The sequence below is a fragment of the Carassius carassius genome, chromosome 10 (assembly GCF_963082965.1).
Source record: "Carassius carassius chromosome 10, fCarCar2.1, whole genome shotgun sequence".
NCBI classification, from domain to species: domain Eukaryota; kingdom Metazoa; phylum Chordata; class Actinopteri; order Cypriniformes; family Cyprinidae; genus Carassius; species Carassius carassius.
In genome coordinates, this window is record NC_081764.1 from 31,206,250 (window position 1) to 31,215,771 (window position 9,522).

A 9,522-nucleotide genomic window follows, 5' to 3' on the forward strand; every position below is an offset into this window, starting at 1 on the left:
AATTATTTTAGTTTAATCAGTTCCCCAATTCAAGCACCAAAACTGCTTAAGTCTCCTTAAAAAAATGAGGAAAACGCATATCTTGGTTTTATTAGTAAAAAGTCCTCATTCTTTTCTATACAACACTGAATCATAATTTCTTTAATGAAATCCAAACATTGTTTTTAATTATCACTTTAATTTTTTTAATGAAAATTACAAGACTCATGATTCACTTTTTACAGTGATCCAATATGTTGGATGAGGCAAGATACATGTTGTTAAGTATTAAAATGTATAGTTGAAATAGTTCATTCTTTTGAACAATTACTGCCCAATATTGTGTGCTATGTTTTTGTACTTATTTGAGTATCATGGTGTTAGCTAAACTAATGCCACACTATCAACTGACCCTTTGCTAAACTCTAGTTTGGTTGTTACGAGAGCAAACCTCAGGAATGGTTAGATAGAGTATTTCTGTGAACCAGGGTTATTACAGTTAATGACTTAAAAATAAAAACACAAAAAAGACAGCTGCCAGAGAAACAATTCTCAGTTTTATTTAGTCTAACTTGATGAACCAACATAACTAAAACTGAAATACAAATTAATAAAACATTTAAGTGAACAATGTTCTCTAATATAAAGTGTCACCAAAACCAACGTGATCTCATGAGAATAAGGGTGTTTTTACGTTAAATGTGGTTCTACCACACATACATTTACTTACGTTTTCATGCACATAAAAACGTACAACTTTGACGTATTTATAGCAGTAAAAACGTACAAATACTTGCGTGTTAGCAGCTAAAAAAACGTAAATAATCTAACGTAAAGTGTGAATGTATATGAATTCCCATGTATTAATATTAAAATCGTGGCTTTAATGATTTAAATCTGTTGTATTTAATTGTCATATCAATACATGTTTTTATTGAATTTATTTAAAGCAGTTTACTCATCTACTTAATAGGAAATAACATTTCTGTGCATGCTGAAAACTCATATCGGGGTATTATATAATGTTAAACGAGACTACACTTTGAAACCTTAAAATGAATAAAATGTATGTAATTGTTTAACCATTTTGTAATATTTTGCTGTTCGATTTTCTTCCATCCAATGACTGACAATACAACCATAAATACACACAGCATAAAAATTAAAAATCACATCCATTTTATTTGTTTGCTGTACTCCATATCTTTAGAATCCGGATGTTTGCAAGGAACATATCCAAATTCAGCCCTTTATCAATCGATCTTCAGTGAAAGTGTGAAAGTGACGTGACATTCAGCCAAGTATGGTGACCCATACTCAGAATTCGTGCTCTGCATTTAACCCATCCGAAATGCACACACACAGAGCAGTGAACACACTCACACACTGTGAGCACACACCCAGAGCAATGGGCAGCCATTTATGCTGCGGCGCACAGGGAGCAGTTGGGGGTTCGGTGTCTTGCTCAAGGGCACCTAAGTCGTGGTATTGAGGGTGGAGAGAGCACTGTACATGCACTCACCCCACCCACAGTTCCTGCCGGCCCAAGACTCGAATTCACAACCCTTCGATTGCGAGTCCGACTATCTAACCATTAGGCTCCGACTTCCCCGTGACTTCATCTTCATTCTCAGCAACAGCGACCGTCACAGTCTAAGCCTAAGCCCCTAAGCCCAGTCTAAGCCCTCATTATGATTCGAATTTGAAAATAGCGCCAGTGCGCCACCCTCGAGAAACGTTATGACATGGTTTACGGCACTGATATCGAACGCTCATTGGTTCTCACCTAATTCGTCACAGATTGCGACATGTCGTCTTTCAGTTGATAGACATTTGAAATCAGTACTGCGCTAGTGCATCTTCACGGAGAGAAGACAGACACATAATTTCACGGATTAATAAATTAAATTCTGCTCTGTACCCTATAAAAACTATTACCTCCAGAGAGGACTGCGACTGGAACTCATTACATTTACATTTACATTTATTCATTTAGCAGACGCTTTTATCCAAAGCAACTTATAGATGAGGACAGTGGAAGCAATCAAAAACAACAAAAAGAGCAATGATATATAAGGGCTATAACAAGTCTCAGTTAGGTTAACACAGTACACCTAGCATGGGCTTTTAAATAATATAATATTAAGAAAACAGATAGAATAAAAAAAAGAATAGAGCAAGCTAGTGTTAGAGGTCTTTACACACACACACACACACACACACACACACACACACACACACACACACACACACACACACACACACACACACACATACAATTGCATAATTAATGAAAAGAAAATAGAATACAAAAAGATTAGAAAGGTAGTTAGATTTTATTAAAGAATAGAATTAGAATAGTGAGTGTTAAAGTTAGAGGGTCAAATAGAGATGGAAGAGATGTGTTTTAAGCCGATTCTTGAAGATGGCTAAGGACTCAGCTGTCCGGATTGAGTTGGGGAGGTCATTCCACCAGGAGGGAACATTTAATTTAAAAGTCCGTAAAAGTGACTTTGTGCTTCTTTGGGATGGCACAATCAAGCGACGTTCACTTGCAGAACTCAAGCTTCTAGAGGGCACATTATCATTATCATTTGAACTACTTTTGGTACCACTTTTGATATTTTCGCAAAAAATAAATGATTAACGTTACGTTTGTTTGTCTGTTATTTGTTTATTTATAACAGTAACATTATGTAGTTTTAAGAAATGGTTATGGGTAGGTTTATGGGTAGGTGTAGGATTAACGTTAGTGGCTCAAAATAACATTTTAATGTTATATTTTTACTAAAATTGTGTTTAATTATGTTTTATTCTTTGAACATTCTGTATAAAATGGGTAGGTTTAGGTTCGGGTGGGGTTTAGGGATCTTACATTTATCAAAAAAAATTATAAAAATGAAAAAATATACATAAATATAAAAAAAAAATCATCAGATATGCATTGAAAAGCAGCTTCATGAGCAAATTTCTATGGATAACTGACTGGACAGAGAACACGTTCTATCCTTACGTATTTGAGGTTGTTTTTACGTAAATTTAGATACGTATCGAACCTGTAATTACGTCCAGATAATACGTAAATGACACTGTAAATACGTAAAGGCACATACGTATTGGACAGTTTTAATTTACGTCTAAATATGTACATTTTGATTGTGAGATCAGGCTGCCAAAACAGAAACGAATAGTTCCAGTCCTTGATTCTGACTGGTTAAGCCACATTCAAAGCCATTGTAAATTACTCTACAAACAAACTTTGTTTACTTCTGTGTGTTGCTCGGTAACCACTTTGTTGGAACCACAACTGTTTCTGAAGAACTACATTGTTTGGTGGAAGAATTCTTTGTTTATATCATTACACTTTATTTGCTCTGTTTTGTTCTCTGAAACCTTACTACGTAAAGTATATGGAATAAACGTTTTATAAAAGCAATAAGCTCTGTTAAGCTGTGGTTTTCAGTGAATTTATAACAGCTAAGGGGGTTTTAGCTGTTCAAAACTTGTGTCATTTCACTTGTGCAGAAGTATGTGAAGCCTTTTATTAAGTAGCTTGTGGCACCTCCTTTTGCAGCCATTACTTCAACCAAATGTCTTCTGTACCCACTGAACAGTCTCTCTCATCTTTCTCTGGGGATTTTTGCCAACTACTCTTTGCAAAACTCAGCCAGTTAAGAGAGGTTGGCATGTACCGCCCGCTTTAGGTCTAGTGACAACATTTCAATTGGACTGAGACCTTCTTTCTTTTAAGCCATTCCTTGGTGGATTTGCTTGAATGCTTAGGGTCGTTGTCTTGATGCATCACCCATTTTCAGCCCAGCTTCAGCTCTCAGACTGATGGCAGGAGACAGGTCTGAGAATTCAAGTTTCCCTGAACAATATGAAGTCGCCCTGGCCCGGAAACAGTAATGCAGCATGCTTCAATGTTGGGAGAATGTTCTTTTCCTGGAATTCAGTGTTGGCTTTTTCACCAAATATGGCAGCTTTGATTATGACCGAATAAATCTCTTTTGGACTCATCTCTCAAAATAATGGATTTCCAAAAGACCTCTGGTTTGTCCAAATGCTTTCTGGCAAAGTTTAAACGGACAACTTTGTTCTTTTGTGAGAGCAGAGGCCTCTTTCTAGCAACCCTCCCATAAATGTCATGTCTGTTCAATTTTCAACTGATTGTAGACGCATGTACATTTACCCCAGATGCTTCCAGACAGGTCTGCAACTCTCTAGAGGTGATCTGTGGGTTGGCCTTTACCTCATTTATTATTTTTCTGGTGCTTCTTGATGATAGTTTGATGAGCATCCACTTCTAGCCAGAGTTGTGGTCATGTTGAATGCCCTCCATTTGTAGATGATTTGTCTTAAAGTGGATGGATGGAGTTGGAATCTCGTGGAGATTGACTTATTATAGACTTCCCCAGACTGATGGGCTGCCACCACCTTCTTCCTGATGTCCTCAGATATCTCCTTTCCTCTTGGCATTGTTTGACTCCTTGGCACTGCAGTTGTTTGGTTGGTTTCCTCTCTCTTTTAATCAGTGTTGCCCCAACCATTTTCCTAAGGATGTTTAATTCGATTGGTCTGCTTAACTGATTAATTAAGCACCCAAATGTGTTTCACCTGAATCTGATACACACTTGACTTTACCAATGCAGCTGGGGCTTCACTTACTTTTGCACATACAATAATTCAATCTTTCATGTAGTTTTTTGGCTACTCACAAAATTCCCTCTAAACAAACATATGCAATTGATCAACATATATCTGATATTTAATTTATAAAAAGAGGGTGATGATAAAATAAGAAAATCATGGTAAAACAACAAAACAACAGCTCAAGGGGTTCATAAACTTTCAAGCATTACTATATATATATATATATATATATATATATATATATATATATATATATATATATATATATATATGTATACATACAGTGCTGCTTGAAAGTTTATAAACTTACTTGTGAACTTTATGAACTACTGTTGTCTGTTGGGGCCTAAGGGGTTCTCCGGGCTCAGATAGTTCCCAATTAACTACCCGTCTAACAACTAGACTCCTCAGGAACAGGCTGAAATGTGTATAGGGTTACTATTTCTTTAATTTAGACTATCAGAGAACTGGCCCTTGAGGGACCCTCAAACCTCTCAGATATAAGGAAAGAGGAAATTTTAAGTTTTCTGATTTCTCTCTCTTGCTTGCTTCCTTCCTTCCTTCCTAAACCCATTTGGAGGCAGAATCTGGTATTGTTATATTGGAAATGAATTTGGCTAGGCTTTGTCCTGAAGATATGTACTGGATCACTATATTTAAGTGCTATTAAATCTGTCTTTTCCAGAACTTGAAGTATATTCTAATATATAGAAGATGCACAGAGTCATTGATGCAAACATGACCCATGACACTTTAATAATGCGATAAACATTCATTAAACAACAGAAATGTACTTTGGAAACATGATTAGTTGAACAAAATACTTTGAGATGTATCATGTAGGGAATTCTTGGAAAATATGTGTTTACAGTTTCTGACTGTAAATTATATGTTTATTTGTTTTTTTACTTCTAAAAATGTTACAATTAACAGCAATGTACTGTAAAATAACATGAAATGTCTGGTTATTAGATCTTTTACAGTTTTTCCCTGTATATAGTAATGGAAACTTAATGTTAACCTATTTATTGTTAACAGTTTTAAAGGGTTAACATTTAAATAAAAAACAGTTAAAATTACACAGCTTTTTTACAATGTACTTTGTGTTTTAAATCTGAATTTAGATCAAACAGAGTTTTTTATTATTAGTATATTTTTTTATTATTATTATAAAGCAATGTATCTACTGTTTACTATGGTGTCCACAGGAGAGAGAATAAAATCCCTTTGTCTAAGTCTATAATGCAGGTGAAAGTATATTCCTATTGTTATTAACTCCGCTTTGTGTCATGGCTGCATCACCACCTCGGGTGTTGCAAATATGTGTTTTAAATCCCAATTTCAAAAGTTTTTAAGTTTTTCACAACCTCTGTAAAAAAACAGGAATGACTGGCTGATCTTTTGCCAGCTTTCCAGGTAAAATAACACTTGATTCAAATAATACTCAAATAAATAATCAAAAGTAAAGTTAAATTAATTAAATGTAAAATAATAATAATAAAAAAATGAATGCACTCATATAGAGTACATGTCATTTAGTCATTTGTAAATGACGCATCCAGTGTTAACACATTCACATGCTCATTACTTCCACGTATAAAAACACAATTTTTATAGTAAACGAAAAACACTTTTTTATCATTCTATAACAAGCGTTCCCCAAAGCAAATCTTCCTCTCACAAAACCCTTCATCATCAGAAGAGGAATTATTTTTTCACTCTGTTTCTGCTAGTGCACCACATCTTAACACAAGCTCCATATAAGAAATTCAACAGCTTCTGTTTGTGTTTGAAGAAAGACAGATAGTGTGAGACAGAGCGAGAGAGAGAGTCTTTGTGTTGTTTGTTTCTCTAAATGTTTCATGTGTTATTCGATCTCCAGCAAAGCATATAGTCATAAGGGGGTGAGAAGGAATTACTGCAACTCAAAATGCGCTGCGAAAGAACCGGAGACCTCGGAGACTGAATTAACCTAATCAGACAGCCAGCGATCTACCCCTCCAAATTTTATGCTACATCAAACCATAAAATACTCAGCAGAACGGATCAGATAGCAAAGAATGTAACAAAAGCTCTTGCTTACATTCACAACCCCTGCAACCCACCCAGAACACGCTTTACATGTTCACTTTATTCCACACAGCTCAAATCATTTCAGCATACAAATAATGTGCTTTAAAAAAGACACATTTTACACTTTTGGAGTTCTTTTTACCACTTATAATACAAGTAAAGAAGAGCATTAGAAAAAGTATTAAGACCATTTTCTTTTGTATCTGTCAAAAGTATGTTGTTTTCAGTAATGTGATAAACGTGTGCTTATCTTACATTGAACAAATCTTTCTGAGGTATAGTTCATATGTTATTGCATGCAAACTATGTTCAATTAACATGCTACTTTCATTAAAAAGTAAAAATGTATTTATTTTTATTTTTTGTAATGATGTCAAATAAGTGATAATGTGACATACTACCATTTAAAGGTTAAATTAATTTTAACCGAGGCTGCAAGGCTGCATTTATTTGATCAGAAATACATTTAAAAACAGTAATATTGTAAATATTATCACAATTTTAGCTAACTGTTTTTATTTGTATTTTTTTTATTCCTGTTATACAAAGCAGAATTTTCAGTCTTCTTCAGCCTCATTACTCCAGTCAGTGTTATATGATCCAGAAATCATTCTAATATGTTCATTTGCTGCTCAAGATACATTTCTAATTATCAATGTTGAAAAAAGTTTTGCTGCTTCAGATTTGTATGAAAACTGTGAACCTTTTTTTTTTTTTTTGGATTGTATGATAAATAAAAAACTTTAAATAACATGTATTTGAAATAGAACATTCAAATGTATGGAAAATTATAAATGTTTTACTGTAATTATTGATCAATTTGTTGTGTCCTTGCTAAAAAACAAAAACAAAAATAAAATTTGAACAATATTGTGAGATCTGATCTCAAGAGTTTTGACTCATTATGTGACTGGACCGCAATATATATAAAAAACTGAATTACAAATGCTAATAATTTATTTCTTTTTTAAATTCAGAGATAATAACTGGACAACACTCTCATGCAATAAAGTAATGCAAAAAACAATTTTAAAATTTTAAGACATGGTCACCCAGCATCAGGCTACATCAGGATGCTTTCAAGGCAAGATTCCCACTTATCTGATACACAGGAAAAATACTCTCCTTTCTTCCTTTTAATCACTTGCTAGTCTAACCTGGATCAATAACTTTTCCACTTACAGTAAATTAATTTATTAACTCATCTCACCTGATATTCACATAAGAACTACTTCAAAAGAGTAAATTCTGTTTTCTTTAATAGGTCACTTTTTAATCCAGGAAATCATTTTGTATTATTTTGAATCTGTGTACATGTGGCATTTTTTGACATTTCATGTTAAACATCCTGGCTCGGGCTGCCATCTTGAGATAGTCTGTGTCTCTCGTCTGCTTGTTTACCAGTATTTTTGAGAGGCACCGTGGGGCGACTCCAGGCTGCCTATAAACCATTAGCACTGAAAGGATGATGTATGGCATCGCCTTCAGAGAGCAAATTCGGTATGCATTTCAATCCTCCCCAGATAGTCCCCCCGTTTAATTGTGCATTAAAGTCCATGCGTCGCACCATTTGTTACTCACGTTGTTTACCGTCCTATTTGAGTTCTAATTAATCCAAAAAACACAGAGCTCGACTTCATTAACTTGTGCGGCTCTGGCTCATCGGAGGTTAATTAGCAGCGGAGGACAAGATGCCACGCTGCAGCCCAGGAAGAGTTTGTTGACCATTGTCAGATAAAGAGAAATACCATTAGGCTGTTTATGATCTTGAGATAGCTGGATGAGATGAAAATGCCATGTTGTTTTCTTTGTTCTGGAAATTACACAGCTGCAGCTGTTTTGAAGAAAGCCATGAAAATAAAGGTGAGATCATAGCTGCAATTTAATAAAGTGCATGATTTCGGTTGTTGTAATTATAACCTATCTATGTATTGGTGAAGAGATTACATTATAATGATGCGAGTTGTCAGTTTTGTGTATGAAAATAAATGTGAAGGTATGTTATAATTTATGCAGGGTATTTTATTTTATTTTTTACATCTTGTTTACTACAAAAACTCACAATTTTGATTAAGAGAAGCTTGATTCTGATCTAATTTTCCTGGTAAATATATTCAAGTTACAAATGTCTGGGTATTTTACCCCAAGCCCTGGAAGGACATCAGAGTAAATTTGGTGTAAAAGAAGCAGCTGTGCAAAAATAAATCTCCAAGAAAATTAGCGAATTAACTCAGAAGTTAACAGCTGTATAATCTCGGCAATAGGCCTCTGAAGACCTTTCCGTTTGGAGAAACTCTCCCAACAATTAATTATCTCTTTCTCCATTACTGACAGCCTCCCTTTTTCAGCAGACTGGAATCCTACTGCTTATTTTAAAGATTAATGTTTGAATTCATCAGAAGTCATTTTCAGGGCACTTAAAATAAAGCACACTCTCACTGAATGAATGTATTTTATAATCTCTTCATGATAAGTGTTAACGGTGTGACATATAGCCTAGAAGAGCGATTATATTGAAGATCAAGAGTGAATAAAAAGAATAAAAATAGCCACATATCACACATGGGTAAGTATCTTCAGTTTGGATTTAGGAGAGCTGAAATAAGAGCAATTTGTTAAAATTACTGTTGTCAGAAGATTAAAGTAATTAATTGTGCAGATATTTAGCTCAGAGCAGTGGAACTTTTCATGGTTTGTATCTGACAGACTGTCAGGCATTTAGTGGTGGGGATTTTTCAGTGATTTTTTCTGCAGATGACATTGTTACACCAGTAGGTGGCGATATGTGAATGTCTTCACAACAGACAAGTTCACTCA